This window comes from Rhincodon typus, chromosome 38, assembly GCF_021869965.1.
Source record: "Rhincodon typus isolate 14 chromosome 38, sRhiTyp1.1, whole genome shotgun sequence".
Taxonomy (NCBI): Eukaryota; Metazoa; Chordata; class Chondrichthyes; order Orectolobiformes; family Rhincodontidae; genus Rhincodon; species Rhincodon typus.
The window spans coordinates 19,651,563-19,669,625 of NC_063369.1; the positions used below are offsets into that span (position 1 = coordinate 19,651,563).

General features: G+C 41.6%; 1 pseudogene; it reads left to right on the forward strand.

Moving 5' to 3' along the window:
- The first annotated feature begins 2,139 nt into the window (after positions 1 to 2,139).
- Positions 2,140 to 13,757, forward strand: LOC125487231 (annotated as a pseudogene).
- Positions 13,758 to 18,063: the final 4,306 nt, after the last annotated feature.

Here is an 18,063-nt window from a genome sequence, read left to right on the forward strand (position 1 = left end):
TCAGATAATGATCCAATGTTCTCTAACAGCCAGATTGAATCTACCTCTGCCACAATCTCAGGCAGTACAATCAAGACATTTACCACTTGCTGCAGGAAATTAATTCCCTCCTGACACTGTTGCTTTTTTTTTGACCAATAACCTTAAATCTGTGTCCATCGATCCTTCGCTCTCCATGGGAACAGTTTCTCTCTATCCACATTGCCGTTTACAAGGGACGAGGCGTTCAAGAAGCTGCTTGCCAGTGTCTTAGTTTCCTTCCTTGTGAGTCTGGATGGGCAATTATCTAAGAAAATGGTCAACTGCATCCAGGGTCAGGTTACCCTGAACAGATTTAAGGTGGATAAAATGATATTTCCAATGAATTTGTAAAAACCAATTGTAAACACAGCATGGATCATGAGTGAGGAAATTTTCCAGCAAAGGGGTTTTGTAAGAACTTGATATGCTTACAAACTTCTGACATGTTAATTGGGATGATTCAGTGTGATTACTGTTTTCTCAAAAATAACTGCACGGGGATATAGACCAGATGCAATTTAACTTGAAGCATAACTGATTTATATGGAGATCCAGGGAAAGGCAGAATGACCCATTAATGTGAATTCCCATTGGAGAGTTGTCATCCCAGATACAGTAGTTGGTGAGCAAGGATTCAAACCTCTGTAACGCTGGAGGTGACTTTGGCAATGTCTTGAATTGTATACATTAGAACTGGCCACTTTCCCATTCAATAAAATGCAAGGATTGAAACATTCATCATCCGGGCTCTCTCAAATCTAGGGGACAAGGATATTAAAATGTTTTTTGGGTGTTATATTTGTCCCTGGAACACTGTTGATCCAGTTGTAAGGATGATGGACACCAATATTATTGGCCTCATTGAGAAGATTCTGTTTGTCTTAGACATTAATTGTATTAACATGTTAGGGCTGTGGACTTAAGCAAAGTAACATCCTGATGAAATTTAAATTCTTTTCTTTATTGGCTGGTGGATGTATACAGGTCCTCTAGGCTGCCTCTCTTCTGTTGGAATGTCCATAGCCAGATGCCCACGGTGAGGAAGTACACAGTATTCATGAATGTGTTTAAAGCATTCTGTGATCTGTGGGCACCACAAGGGCTAGAGTACATCACCAGCCCCTGAGAATGATATTTCCTTTATATTTGTGGTTTCCTTTCAAGATTTTCATAGAATCCCTACAGGGTGGAAACAGGCCCTTCAGCCCAACAAGTCCACAATGACCCTCAGAGCATCCCACCCAGAACCATCCCCTTAATCTACACATCCCTGAACACTACGGGCAATTTAGCATGGCCAATCCACCTAACCTACACATTTTTGGATTGTGGGAGGAAACCGGAGCACCCAGAGGAAACCCATGCAGACACGGGGAGAATGTGCAAACTCCACACAGACAGTCGCCCGAGGGTGGAATCAAACCCGGGTCCCTGGCGCAGTGAGGCAGCAGTGCTAACCACTAAGCCACCGTGTCACTGATCTTTGTTACTGCGTCCCTTTAAAAAGATGCCCTCAGTTAATTTAGTGAGTTTTTACAAAATGTTATTGCTTTTTAAAAATAGCATAAAGGTCTTTTGCCTTGAGCTTAGATGTGTAAGAGCAAGCCAAATCAAAGGCCTTTAAGAAGAGGCAGCCACTTCCAGCTACCACAAAGGCAATGATTTGATTCTGTTGTGTCCACTGTAGAAGAATTGCCTTGTGGATTTAATCTGCTCTGGCTGCAGAAATCATAACCACCCTATACAGTGTTGTTCAGATGGCAGCATGAGGTAAAATCCCTGTTGCAGCCAACAGCTTGTGCTCAGCCAACAAACTGCAGGATGGATGGGGGATGCAGGATGCAATCTGATCATTCTAAACAAAAATCATTGATGCACCATCTTATTCTTTTCCTGCTGTCTGGATTCTCCCAATATCGCAGAGAAGTTTTTCTTTAACATATTTCCCAGTTGTCCATAGTGACCCCTATTTCACTGAAATAACCATCACACCTTTCAGACAATGTGCTGACCCAGAGAGGCCAGATTTTGTAATAAATTCAGCAACACAGAGAAAGGCCCTTTAGCCCATCAAGTCTGCTTAACAACTACCTAACTATTCTAATCCCATTTTCCGGCATGTGGCCCATAACCTTCTATGCCATGGCATCGCAAGTGACCATCCAGTTACTTGTTCGATATGACGAGAGTTTCTACCCCTTACAAGCAGTGAGTTCCACATTCCCACATCCCTAGGGGTGAAAACATTTTTTTGACATACCCACCCCCTCTAAACTTTCTTCCTCTTACCTTAAACCAATGCGTCCTGGTCATTAATTCCTCAATCAGGTAAAACGCTCCTCCTGTCTCCCCTGTCTGTGCCTCTCATAATTTTATACGTCCCAATCATGCACCCTCAGTCTTCTCTTCTCCCATGGAAACAAATCCAGCTAATCCAATCTCTCTTCATTGTTAAAAGTCTCCAGATTATGCAACAACCTGGTATATCTCCTCTGCAGCCTCTATTTTGCAATTCTATGATGTGGATTCCACAACTGTGTACAATCCTTTAACCAATCAACTTTTTATACAATTTCAGTATCACCTCCCTGCTCTTAAACTCTATGCCTCAGCTAATAAAGGTGAAAACCCCATAAGCCTTTGTAACCATTTCATTAACCTGTCCCTTTACCTTAAGTAACCTGTGGACATGCACACCATGGCAATGAAATAAAACTCAAAGACTGCAAAGATTAACTTCAAACTCAAGCCAATATCTAGGTTCAACAGACCAGCTGCCAGATTGAAATTGCCACAATCAACAACAATATGATGTCATAACCAAAAAACAAAAAGAAACTGTGAGAAAGTCACCTCGTTTCCCCTTCGGATTTGAACTCTGAATCTTGGCTTTGTTTCCTTTTACCTATGTTTTCTAGCCTCATTATTCCTGAAAGACAATTTCTGTCATCAGTCCTGTTCATTCTATTTGTAAATTAATTTGTGCAGGCATTGGGGAGAGAAGTGAGAGAGCAGCCTCGAGTTCCTTGTTCAGAAGTACAATCGGTTTTTATTTGAGCTCTTTATCACATGTGAGGGAGAGGCCGGTGACCGCTCCGAATCTGGAGTCTCCCGCACATGGAACCCAGTCACTCTCTTAATACCAGAAGAGAGGTCAATGACTCTCTGGTTTCCCCAGTGAGATACAGCACTTTTACACATGTTGCGTCATAATAATTACAGCGCATTAATCAGGCTTTACCTTCTGCTAATGCTTCCCATCTTTTTTGTTGGGAGAGTTCTCTGTATGTCATTTAATGGGCCCTTTCACTCAGCCCACTATTATTCCTCCCGGAATCCATATTCTTTCATGTCTGTCGCATTTTGACATAACAGCCAATCGCACATTTACTTTCTTTTTGCAACCTCCCTTTCACTAATACTGCTTTCATTGTTTTAAAGCCAGTTTGTGTATAGAGTATGTGTCAGTGTCTAATCGTTTAAGCTAAGTTTTTGTGCTCTTTTTCCAGGCCACACTAATTATTTAATCAAATAGGTGTATATGTCTGAGACCCATTCTTCACTGCATTCTTTTTCCAGTATATTCCCTTATGTTTGCTACTTCAGTGGTAACAATCACTCTTGCACCATTACATCAGTATCCCAAGATCATATCACACATCCTTGACTCTGATATGATCTTTGAAAAGATTTATGAGGTTTTACTTATTTCTCCATTTATGGTCCCTATGCCTCAGGCAGCGGCTCAATAATCAGATTCAGTTCTCTTAATTGAAAGACAAGGACGCAAATATCACCAAGAGAAAGCTTATCAGTTTAGTACTCTTACCTAAATTTCCCTTTCCCTAAAATGCATGTTAACCTCAATTGCTGTTACAACTCATTATTTTAACTACTTTTTTCTCTTATGCCACCACGCTCCACCCTTAAATCATTTCCTGTCATCCAATCTTGCAATTTAACTATTACCATCCTATCTAATTCCACAACACTGGAGAGATTTGTCGACCATGGGATATATTCTTGCAATATCTTAAGACAGAAGTCAAACATTTGTTTGATTCAGACAAAAAACATACTTTCTTCATTCTTTCTCTGAGATGAGATGGGTGGCACAGTGGCTCAGTGGTTAGAACTGCTGCCTCACAGCACCAGGGACCTGGGTGCAATTCCACCCTTGGGCAACTGTCTGTGTGGAGTTTGCAGACCTGTGTCTGCATGGGTTTCCTCCAGGTGCTCTGGTTTCTTCCTACAGTCCAAAGATGTGCAGGTTAGGTGGATTGGCCATGCTAAATCGTCCATAGTGTTCAGGGGTGTGTAGGTTAGGTGGGATGCTTCAAGGGTCAGTGTGGACTTGTTGGGCCAAAGGGCCTGTTTCCACACTGTAGTGATTCTATGACCCTTTTGTTTTAAAAAGGAAAGTTACCTGATAACTCATTTTAGATATTTGACATATCTGTATGTAAATGTGTTCAAATTCAATATTTTGCTTACTCCCTCAAAGTCACTAACAATTTTTTGCGTTAAAACCACTGAGACTATGTGCATGCATTTTATCATTTTCCAGAATCGTTTTAAATTTTCAGGTAACTATTCCCTTTGAATGTTTTAGAATGCCAGCCACGTGAATCTTAATATAATTTTCCTGAAACTCAATACATTTAATTTTTTTCACAGTAATTCTCAAATGCTGAGATATGGTGTTAACGAATGGCTTGATGGAATGAGGGATGCATCATCAATCACTATGAGATAGTAAGAACTGCCGATGCTGGAGTTAGAGATAACACAGTGTGGAGCTGGATGAACACAACAGGCCAGGCAGCATCAGAGGAGCAGGAAAGTTGACGTTTCAGGTCCGGACTGTTCTTCAGCACGCATTTCTGAAGAAGGGTCCTGACTCAAAACGTCAACTTTCCTGCTCCTCTGATGCTGCCTGGCCTGCTGTGTTCCTCCAGCTCCACACTGTGTTATCTATGTTTCACATTGATACAGGCACACGTCACACTTTCAAATCACCATACATTCCCAAAATGCAAACTAAACTCAAAGCATTTCCAGATCTCCAGCTTCAGCAAATGAAAACACACATATTACAGAAGACTACATTTAACAACTGATGAACAAAGATGCATACAAACCAGACACACAAAGAGTAAACATTTAGTTAAGGGAACACAGCACAAAAACCTGGTTTTCTCTCGCTCACTTATGAACACTTTCTTACTTTTCTGCTGCCTCAGTTTTTAAGCTTTTGTTTGTTCTTTGCTTGTAAAAAGAATGAGACGCACAAGAGTTTCACATTCCAGAACCAGCATTTATGTAGCACACAATCATAGTAGGGGAGTTTACCTCCTCAAATCTTGGTTGTGATACATAGCTGCTGACTGGAGACTTTCTCTTTTAATTCTACATGGGCTCAAAACGCTAATTAAAAAAAAAAGCCTTATCACTTGTTTCTTGTTTTTGTTTACCGGTCTGTTTGGGAGATTTCAATTAGAATTAACCATTTGGTCAGTTTGTCGAATACTGCTAGCTTCCTTCCTCTCCAGTGAATTCCCCTGTTTATCACTTTAATTTTTTGACCACAGCCCACAGAGGAGCTATAGGCATAGGTCTTTCCAACTGATAGAGTGGTAGGTCATCCCACCCATTATTGTCTCTATGTTGGTATGCGTACGCTTCATCCTCTAATCTATTCCAGTCAATGTCATCATCCTCGCTGCCCTCTGAGTACAGTGGGGCACTAGGCGTTTCCCCTACAATGGCCACCATCCAGCCTTTTGGCTTTAAACTCTCATGTCTGAGAGCCGCCATTCTCACTGTTTCCATCTCTCACTGGCCATATTTCTGATGACGACTGTCAGAATTACAACTGTCTTCTCACTTTTATCTTTTCCTTGTCCCATCCACCAAGCTTTCTGCTCTGGTATCGGAGCATCCTAGACATAAAGAAAATCAGAAAAAAGGATAAAGAAAAACCCTACCAGATCATCTTCACCATCAGTTTTTAATTGTACAAATATTTATAAAATTTGTACAAATATCCCCTTTGGGGGTACAATCACTTTGTACAAATATCCCCTCTGGGTCCCATGTTACTCTACCTTTGCCCTTAGACACAATTTCTTCTGGACCCTTTTTGCCTGACATGGTCTTATGCCATCCTTCTCCACACTAGGTGCCCAACTGCAGGGATCAGACCTCTCTAGAGAGGTCTAAACCTTCTCCCCTGGGGATCACACCTCCCAGGAGAGGACAAGCTCCATCATTTGGTCATTGACCACAGCACAACTCCCTTCTCCCTCTTAGTTTTTTTTGTATTGTAACTTACAGCCGGGATTGGCTATGGGATTTGCCCTCTACCTGAAGGGTGGTAATATTAAATATACTCACCTGATTTGGACCCATGTAGTCAGTAATGGTCCACTGCAGCACTCTGCTCATAGCACCAATTGTTGGTGGTAGACATTAAACAGCAGCTTCAAGTTCCGTGTTCAGAAGTACAATCGGTCTTTATTCGAGCTCCTCACGACACATAAGGGAGAGGTGGGTGACCGCTTCGAGTCTTGCCTTCATGTGGGGCCCAATTGCCCTCTTAAACACAGCTCAGATTGGAAGAGAGGTCGGTGACACTTTGGTTTCCCCAAAGATATGGCATTTTTACATGTTTTGCATTACAATAATTACATGCGACATTGTCATTGTGCCTTCTCCCTTAACCTACACATCCAATCCTGTGAATCAACTGATCAATGATGGACACTCTTATGGACAGTCCTAGGATCCCCATCACCTTGGGATCTTACAATGTTCCCATTAATTCCCAATCCAAAGTTAACGGTTAGACTCTTTTTCAGACATTTCCCAAAATTGTTTATCTCTGTTATTAATTGTATTCATTGCTGTCCCTTTCGATTTCTGTTCCTCATCTTGTATTTCCCACTGTCCCAATCTCGGGGTTTACAAAAGACGGTTAGTTCTCACTAATTGCTATAAGATTCCTGATATTAGTTCTAATATAAAGTTAGTTATATGTAAAGTTTTACGTTTACACTTACCATTAGCATTCTTTATCTAACAGATTGTGAGCAGTTTCTGTCCCACCTGACTTTCACAGCTCGGTTAGATACTGCCCCTCTATCTTGCAGCTGCATTACAACACATTCTAGTCACAGACAGTCTTCTGAGATGAAATTTACTGCCCCTGCTCTGGCTAACTCTTTTACAAAATAGGACAACATCTAAGTAGTGTGCCTTGATTTCCACTGCAGTATTCCCACAAATGATTTTGAACTTGGTGGGGCAACACTGGTTCCATTCATTTCTATCAAATCATATTCATGTAATCAACTGCAATGGCTTCTCCTCTAACTCCATACCAATACCTCCATTCTATCACAAGGATCTAAATTTGGGCCCATCATTGAAAACAAATGGAAGTCCAATGTTAGTTTTGATGTGAATGTTGATGGCGCCCAGTTCCACTGCAACCCCTCTTACCTGCATCACCATTGCTAACCTATCAAACTGCTGATCCAAGATCCACTGCTGGCAGCGTAGATGTTTCCTTTGACAACACATGAAGGATCTGAAGCAGATGCTGTCAATCCCTGCTGCCAAATCTATTCCCTAGCTAACTACTCACACCTTTTGCTGGTAACAGTCTGAAATTAAATCTGTCAGTTTGCATGTTTGGTGTCTTATTTGAAGGCACAGTGAAATTAGAAATGCAAATTCACAGAGTTGCTAAGATTGCTTCTTACCATCCTTATGACATCAATTGACATCATTACTGTCTAAACTCATCTGTTGCCTAATTGCTCATTCAGTTGGGTTCTTTATTTCTAGATTCAATTGTTCAACCTGACTGGTCTTCCTCATTCAATCTTCCATAAGTATAAGCTTGTCCAAAGTTGTACTGTCTGTGTAAGACAGTTTCCCTTTTACTAGCACCCACTGATTTCTGTTGATTTCTGATCAAGCAACCAATTGAGAATAAAATCCTCATGCTTATTTCCAAATCTCTCCATGATCATGGTCATCTCTGTAATCACCTCCAGCTCCACCACCTTCTCTGATAGCTGCCTTTATCACGTCAGGACACTTGTATGTCCTAGTGTTGATGATTGCATCTTTGATGGACTTGACTTCAGCTATAGAAACATAGTAACATAGAAACATAGAAGGTAGGAGCAGGAGGAGGCCATTCGGCCCTTCGAGCCTGCTCCACCATTTTTCAGGATCATGGTTGACCGTCCAATTCAATAGCCTAATCCTGCTTTCTCCCCTTAACCTTAGATCCCATTAGCCTCAAGTGCTATATTCAGTCGCCTCTTGAATACATTCAATGTTTTGGCATCAACTACTTCAATTACTAGAGTGCCTCATTTTAAATAACGCAGGGGAGAGGTAGGTACTAGTGAGGAATTCAGAAGGCACAGATGTTTCTAAGTTGAAGAGAAATTGCAAAGGAGATCCTATATATGTGACAATTAGTAATGATCACCAATTATGTTTCTTTGCAAGCAATTATGAACAGTTTCTCTCTAAATTGCAACTGCATGAAAGAATACAGCCCTGGAAGACTCTCTTCACTGCCAGTTAAGAATTTCAACCCAGTGTAGGACATGAAATGCTCAAAATCCTAGTGTATCAACCTCAAACCAAGACACCACATGATGGCAGTTCAGCAATGCAAGGGACACTTAACTTGTGTGCAACGAGTGTAGTTGATGTGTTTCATAATGGTAGAACAAAATGTGAAGAAGTTACAAATTGGAGATAATGTAACACATTAACACTGGAGTCATTTCTCCTTGTGGGCTTTTGGTGAGAACCCAAAGGAAGTAACCAGCCTTGGATCATGCCCCGATGTGGCCTCCTCTACATCAGTGAGACCAAGCAGATATTCAGAGACTGTTTTGTAGAGCATCTGCACACGATGAACGAAAACACCTTCCGTTCACCAACCATTTTAACTCCCCCTTCCCACTGCCTGGGTGACATGTCCATCCTGGGCCTCCTCCAGTGTCACAATGACACCACCCGCAAACTGGAGGAGTAGCACCTCATATTCCGCCTCGGGAGCCTATAGCCCTATGGCCTAAACATGGAATTTACCAGTTTTAAAATCTGCCCACCCCTGGCCTCATCCCATGACCAACCCTCCCTCTCATCCCCACCTTCTTGAACTGACACAACCTGTCCATCTTCTCTCCCACCTTTCTACCCCACCCACCTCACAGACCAAACCCCACCACTGCCTATCTCTCCTCACCTATCACCAGCCCCACCCCTCCTCTCTCTATTTATTTCTGAGTTCCCTTCCCCCTCCCCATTTCTGAAAAAGGGTCCCGACCTGAAACGTCAACTTTCCTACTCGTCTGATGCTGCCTGGCCTGCTGTGTTCTTCCAGCTCCATACTGTGTTATCTCAAATCAACAGTACTGTTCTGAAAAGGGTCCATTATCACTGCATGGCTCTAAGAAATTGCAAAGTGAGTCTTCTGTGTGTTTTTCAAGTTTGTGGTCAATTGCAGCCATCAGTCCTCCTGCTTCCTGGATTGATTTCTCTCTGTAGCAACGGCACTGTCTCCATAAACCCTAAATTTTGATTAGGCAGTCCCATTTTGATCTCCCTCTTCTCTTTAACATCCTTCAGACCCTTAAATGCACAGAGATCGCTGTCCACCATCAATTCTGATTTATTGTGTGTGTATTACACTTCACTCAGATAATTATGGCTGCTGTGGCAACGAGCACTTTGGCATGTTCTTTCCGATACATGGATGACCATGAATCTCTCCCATTCTTCCCACTTGCCATTCATGTGTTGGAAAGATTTAAAAGTTAATACATAACCTGCTTTGCCATATGATGTGGAGATACATGTTGAGGGCAAAATCTCTAAAATTGCCGGTGATACTAAGCTAGGGGGAAAAGTGAATTGTGAGGACGATGTTGAACAATTTCAGAAAGACATTGACAAGTTGACAAATGGGCAGACACTTAGCAAATGAATTTCAATGCAGAGAAAAATAAGGAAATATATTTTGGCAGAAGAAACACAGAGACAATACACACTCAACAATACAACTTTGAGGGAAGTACAGCAGCCTCGAGGGACCTCGAGGTTAATGTGTATGATTCTCTGAAGGCGGCCAGGCAAGTTGAGACAGTTGTTAAGAAGGCTGCTAGGATCCTTGGCTTTATAAATGGAGGCAGAGCGTATAAAAACAAGGAAGTGATGCTACACATCTACAAATTATTGGTCAGACCATATTTGGAGTATTGTGTTCAGTTTGAACACGTTATTGAATGAATATTGATTGGGAGATAATATGAAGGGGAGGCAATGGCCTAGTGCATTAAAATAGATAAAATGTCATGATCATATTGAATAGCAGAGCAGTCTCAATTTGTTAAGTGGCCTGTTCTTGATCTTATTTTCTATGCTTCTACAATGTCTCTGTCCTATATGGATCCGTAAGTGTCTGTCTGGGTCCAGGTATTGGCTTTGCACCCCTAACAGCACCATTCTTTGCCAGATAAATTGGAATTGTAACTTCATAGCATCATAGAATCCCGACAGTGTGGAAACAGGCCATTCAGTCCGACAAGTCCACGCCACCCCTCTGAAGAGCATCCCACCCAGACAAATTCCCTTACCCCTGCATTTCCCATGTCTAACCCACCCAACCTAAACATCCCGAGCACTATAGGCAATTTAGCATGGCCAATCCACCCAACGTGCACATCTTTGGACTGTGGGAGGAAACCGGAGCACCCGGAGGAAATCCGGACTGACGCGGGGAGAACATGCAAACTCCACACTGACATTTGCCCGAGGCTGGAATCAAACCAAGGTCCCTGACACTGTGAGGCAGCATGCTAAGCACTGAGCCACCATGCTGCCTGATATGATTTCCTGGGTGCTGTGTTTAACAACTGAAATATTGTTTTTAATATTTTTGCATGAAAGTATTTGCCACATTCACTCCCTGTCTTACAGCTGTTGTTATTGCTGAACTAATTCTAATGTTAATTCAACGTTGTGTTCCAGGGCTTTGTCCTCTGCTGCTACTTTGAAAAGGAAACATCCAATTTTCTGGGAAGAAGGTGATTGAGTTGGGATCAGGAACTGGAATAGTGGGAATTCTTGCCGTCCTACTGGGTGAGTGGAAGAAAACTCAAAAAGATAGCCCTCTCAAAATGTAATGACTGTAAGTCAACTCCTCTGAGGTAGGGTCCCTGTACAATGTGACATTACCTGAACTGGGCCTGGTGAAACCACATGGGAGTCTATTCATCATGCCTATGTCAACACGGGATAATATGAACATCAAAATCAGGGTAGGCCATTCGGCCCCTCAAGCCTGCTATGCCCTTTAATAAGATCATAGCTGATCTGATTGTCACCTCAAATCCATATTCCCCCTACCCCGATAACCTATCACCCCTCAAAAGACTATCCACCTTTACATTAACATTATTCAAAGAATTTTTCAGGAAGAGAGTTCCGAAGACCAGTTTGGAAGATTTTGACCAGATTTTGACTAATTTCTCTTTTAATAAGAAACCCTTTATAGTTAAACAGTAATACAACAAACAGTGATATTGTCCCTGACAACAAATGTTGGACTTCTACATTCGAAATATTAGACCGGTGGATGGTCGTACACATCTTACAATCGTGCTCCTTATTTTTTTTTTTAAAGAATGAAAGAGCTCCACATTTCTAACAGAACATTCCAATCAGGGCTCCTTCAGAAATGCAGGGCTGCATTTCATTCCTCAGGTTGCTTGTGCAGTAGGACCATTGGGAGGTGGGGGCAGCAGAGACAGTCTTTTTTGCACAGCAGTCAGTTGCTGCATTCTGAAATTTCAATGCCCAGCCTTACAGTCAGCTCCTTTGACCACTGCAATCAAAATACAAGTGCGTAAGGCAAGTGTGTGATAAGGGTACTTGCTTGAAGGACATCTCAGGACGGTAGGGAATCGGGTGCCAGGCTGGCAGAATAATAAGTGAGTAAGGTGCATTACATAGGGGTTCAATGTCAAAGATCAGTGCCAGATGGATAGGGCATCAGTGTACAAGGTGGGAAGGGGGCCAGGTAAGTGGACTGTTTAGAGTAGGTCAGGGTAAGTGGGAGATATTGAGTCCAGTTTGAGGGAGAGGAAGTGGGTTATTAGGTCCTGTGACGGGTTAGGGGCTGTTGGTTCCTGAGCAGGGGCAGGCAGTGTAGGAGGACTGATGTGGCCAAGGGTAGTGCACGGTCCCGGAAGAGCAGTGGAGACAGGATTCAGTGGCAGAGCAGTGGGAATTGGATCCAGGGCAGGAGGGATCGCGTCCAGTGGTAAAGAATATTGGTCAAGTTCAAGAGGGGAAAGGGGGTCAGGTCCACAGTGGGGGATGGTAGGTTGGATCCACAGTGGGCTTAAGGGAATTGAGTCTGGAGTAGAGGAGGGGGAATTGGGTTCAGAACAGGGTCAGGGGGATTGGGTCTGGAGCTGAGGAAGGGGGATTGGGTTTGGAGTGGAGGAAGGAGGTTAGTGTCTGGAGCACAGGAAGGGCATTTGGGTCTGAAGTGGAGGAAAGGGCTGTTGGGTCTGGTGGGGTAAGTGTGTCAGTGTCAGCACTGCAGGAGATGGGACTGTTCACAAAACCTCCTTCTCTAGTAATGCTCAAATCTCATGAACAAATGAAAAAAAAGTTTGTTACCCACATTTGCTACATATTAATTCTCAGTGTTAAAAATAAGTTCTACATATATCGTAGCTGGTATTATTGTTCTAATGCTGCACAGTAAAGTTTATTGTTTGATCAAAACCATGGAATTTTGTGACTTTATTCTCTTTGGTAAGCTCCCTAGATCACTCACTTTGTCTATTTAATAATAAATGTTACTGGTCCCTAGTCAGATTGCAATAAATGTTTGATGGTCTAGTCCGATATCAGAACAAAATTTTGTCAGTTAACTGGAATTCCCCGGAGCATTCTCATTGTAATGCTTCTACCAATCTGAGTTGAGTTGTCAATCAATCTAGAGACAAATCACTTTGCTACTTTTTTATATTCAATACAACTTGCTGTTTCCTTTCACATTTGGTATTCTTGCAATCGTGTCCTGCTGAGTGAAAGAGCATCCAGAGCATTTCTCTTTCTCAGCAATCAGAACACAAGTATTTATCCTTTAATATTCTTTCAGCAGGTGGAGATGTGACTTTAACAGATCAGCCAGTGGTCCTGGAGCAAATAGAATACAGTGTTGCTGGAAACATTCCCAGCAACATTATTCAACATGCAAAAGTATCTAAAAACTGAAAAAAAACTGTGGATGCTGTAAATCAGGAACAAAAACAACGTTGATGGAAAAGCCCAGCATGTCTGGCAGCATCTGTGAAGGCAAAAGTATTTGCTCTTCTTTGGGATAGTGACCAGGATCAATTTCCAACTGACCACGGCATCAGTCTTTGCTCAGACATTGTCTATAGGCCCATTGAATTCCATTTGCTGATACAGACTCTGCTGCACCTGAGCAATCAAAACACTGTGATTTACTTCTGTTCTAAGATGTGTGAGTACATGGGAGTCAGGGATTTTTATGAGAAGATCTTCCACAGCATTTTAATATCGAAATTGTATACAGCATCCCAGAGGAGCAAATCAATCTTTATACAGTTATCAGGAAAGTAACTGGAAAACGTCACAGAACATTGAGTGATAGTTGTTAAAGGTCATGTCATGGGGAAAGGCAAGATTGATATGGCAATGACAGTCCAGAGCTGGATAATTGTATGGTGCAGGAATACAGCACAGTGGGATTTTGATTTGGCACCAGTCCAAGGCCTAAGCTGCACCTTGCCTCTGATGTATCATCCCTATCGCTATTTGTAGTATTGTAATCTAAAGAATGTAATTCTAAATAGGCTGGCTTTAAGCTACAATTATGAAAACTAACAGTCATCTTAACTCACCTTGTTTCTAACTCAGTTGTGACTGTTTAGGAGATGTGTTTTAAACTATCAGTTCACCCTGATCAAAGCTTTGCTCTCCTTTTACATTCCTTTGACAGCTGCATGAGCAGGATCTTACCTGAATCGAACAAGATGTGGGAATGTTGAGAGGGAATATCGAACAACATTGTGGGGTATGAACTGCAATGTTCCAAACAAGAGATTAACCAGCAGCTCTCAAGAATGACAAGAAATGGATAGAAACAATTCTGCCTTATTGATGGTACTCACATCTCAAGCCTGAATTGAAATAAACTTTAATAAACTAGTGAAGACCTCATTTATTCTCTTTGCTACATTTTGATGTCAATTCTATTTATATAAAAAAAAACTTTGCCAGAAGTGTAAGTTGTGAATCATTACCAGAAGTTAGTTTTGAGAAAAGACTGGATAAGTTTTATTGTTGAACAGAGGAGCCACTTGGGATATTTGATCGAGGTGTTTTGAGAGGGTTGCGTAGAACTAAAAGAAAGAGCCTTCTTCCAGAAGAAAAGCCAAACAGCGTTGGTTTAAAATAGTCAGCAGATGCATTAGAGGGAGGTTGAGGAGAATTATTCTCACCCAGGGAATGAGGTTTGGAGGGGGCAGGAATCATCAGGCATTCATTACCTGAAACAGCAATTGAGGCAGAAAACCTCACTGTATTTATCTACCTTTTCGAATGCAATGAAGTGCTGTGCCCTACAGTGCTCCAGACAGTTGGAAGTATGCTCTTTCTTTTTGGTCACCATGTCCTGATAACCAAATGAATTCCTCCTGGCTCTATATTTTTCTATGTCTCCACTTGGATGAGACTCAAAAAGGCGAGGTGATGGCCTAGTGGTATTATGGATGGACTGTTAATCCAGAGACCCAGATAACATTCTGGGGACCTGGGTTTGAATCCCACCACAGCAGATGGTAGAATTTGAATCTGATAAATATCTGGAATTAAGAATCCAATGAATTTATTGCCGATTGTTGGGGGAAAAACCCATCTGGTTCACTAATATCCTTTAGGGAAGGAAACTGCAATCCTTACCTGGTCTGGCCTAGATGTGACTCCAGACCCATAGCAATGTGGTTGACTCTAAACTGCCCTCTGGGCAATTAGGGATGGGCAACAAATGCTGTGTTGTCAGCGACGCCCTTATCCCATGAATGAAATAAGGAAAAAAATAAGTCATTCAGAACAGGGTATAGTCCAGACAAATGTCAATGATCAAGGTAAGTTTCCAAGTGCTTATCAGCATTTTGAAAACTGTTCCCAGACGGTAACAGAAGATAAACTGACCCACTTTTAGACTTGGCATACACATGACTGATTTTAAACTCATATTTTATGTTCACATCTCAGTGCCTTGGCAATGTAGCTCTCTTAACATAATAAGAGTTCTGAGTACATTACACTAGAGTGTTAAAGAGAAAGTTGACAATGAACCAAGTATAAGCACAGTTATCTAGAATCCCTACAGTGTGGAAGCAGGCCATTCATCCCTTCAAGTTCAACTGCCCCTTCAAAGATCATCCCACCCAGACCCACCCCATCCTTCTAATGCTACATTTTCCTAGTTAATCCACTTAACCTGCATATCCCTGGACACTATGGGAAATTTAGTATGGTCAATCCACTTAACTTGCTCATTTTGGACTGTGGGATGAAACCAGAGCACTCAGCAGAAACTCACGCAGAAAGAGGGAGAACGTGCAAACTCTACACAGACAGTAACCTGTGGGTGGAATCAAAACTGTGTCCCTGGCGCTGTGAGGAAGCACTGCTAACCACTGAGGCACCATACAACCTACAAAAACCTTGGTTGAAGAGGTAGGTTTAAAATAATTCCTTCCCAAAGGTTTCAAGATCTTTCAGGGCATGACAAAAGCACACTGTATCTGAAATCAACACCAATGTTGGCTATAATTTATAAGTGATATGTTTCCAGGGTTACCACATCCATTCCTGGCTTTAAAATTTAAAGATTTCTACTTTTAGAACAATGTGATATTCCAAAGGAGAATAGATCTTTCATTAAAATGCTTTGTTTTGTGTTTTGCGTTAGTTTAAGGAGGAGTAAAGAGGAGTCAATGTCAATTTCCTTGAGCAGGTCAAATACTGAAAGTAGAATCATCAACATTTATTGTGCTCCAATTGTCATTTAGCTTCATACAACATTAAGCTGTGAAAAAAATGTGGACAAATAACAGTGATTCAAGGGGAGTGGTTAGTTCGATTTAATAACTGTAAAATTGCCATGGAGAAAACAATGAAATTGAAGCTTGGTAAATGTCCGAGACCTGATGGTTGTCACCCAAAATATTAAAATCACAAGGTCAGGAATTTTACAGATGCTTTTGTCATGATCCCCAAATACATTCATGATTCAGAAACTTCTCTTCAATTGGAAAATTGCCAGTGTTGTTGGAGAATGTTGATAGAGCAAAACTGGGAAAGCATACATCTATCAGTCCATGGCTAGACTGGCAGAGTCAATGGAATTTGTTAAATATGTCAATAGAGATGATTGATCATTTGAGCAAATATAAACTGATCATTGACAGCTGACATGCAGGTATAGTACAGAATTTCAGATTTTCTAATTTAATTGGGAAAGTATTGTGTGTCAGTATGTTGTATCATAGAGTGATAGAGTCATATGGAACTAAAACAGACCCTTTGGTCCACCAGCCCATGCCAGCCATAATCCCAAACTAAACTAGTCCCACCTTCCTGAACTTAGCCCATATCCTCCAAACCATACTTAATTGTGTACTTATCCAAATGCCTTATAAACTTTGTAATGGTACCCATATCCACCACTTCCTCTGGAAGCTCACTCTACACATGAACAACTCGCTGTGTAAAAAAATTGCCCCTCATTTTCTTTTTACAAATCTTTCTCCTCTTGCCTTAAACGTACATGACCTAGTCTTGAAATCCTCCAATTTAGGGAACAGACCTTTGCCATTCACCCTGTCTATACCCCTCAAGATTTTATAAACCTCCATAAGTTCACCCCTAAAACTCCTATGCTCCAGTGAAAGCAGTTGCAGCCTATCCGGCCTCTCCTTACAATGCAAACCCTCCATTCCTGGCAACATGCTGGTAAATCTTTTCTGAACCCTTCCCAGACTAATAATATCCCTCCTATAACAGGGCAACCAGAACTGAACACAGTACTCTGGAAGAGGCTTCATCTACATCCTACACAATCTCAACATGACGTTCCAAATCCTATACTCAAAGGTCTCAGCAATGAAGACAAGCATGCTAAACACCTTCTTAATCACCCAGTCTACACGTAACACAAACTTCAAAGAATTATGCACTTGAACCCCTAGGTCTCTTTGTTTGACAACACTGCCCAAGGCTCTACTTTTAATTGTATAAGTCCTGCCCTTGTTTGTTTAACAAAAGTGCAAAACCTCATATTTAACCAAATTAAACTCCATCTGCCACTTCTCAGCCCATTGACCCAATTGGTCAAGATCTCTTTGCAATCTTAGATAACATCCTTCACTGTCCACTATACTATCAATTCTGGTGTCATCTGCAAACTTACTAACTATGTTTTCTACATTCTCATCTAAATCATTTACATAAATGACAAAAAAAGTGGACCCAGCACTGATCGTTGTGGAACACCACTGGTAATAGGCTCCAATCCAAAAAACAACCCTCCGCCACCTCTCTCTGTCTCCTGCTGTTAAGACAATTTGTCTAATTGACAAGCTCACTTTAATCGCATGTGATCGAACTTTATTAATTAGTCTACCATGCAGAACCTTGTTAAAGGCTTTACTAAAGTCCATATAAACGACATCTATCTCAGCATCGCAAGGTCAATTTTGAGTTCCACTTCAGGATTTGATGTCCAAGGCAGGTTGAGTTGTACCATGGTTGAGCAAATAGGTTAAGTATTGACCTACAAGTAATCTAAGAACGTGCCAATGAAAAGTGTGAATAGTGGGAGAGATTCCTGGTCAGCCGTGTGATGGAATGAGAATTGAAGCCTCTATCATCATTGTCTGTAGAAACACAACCTCC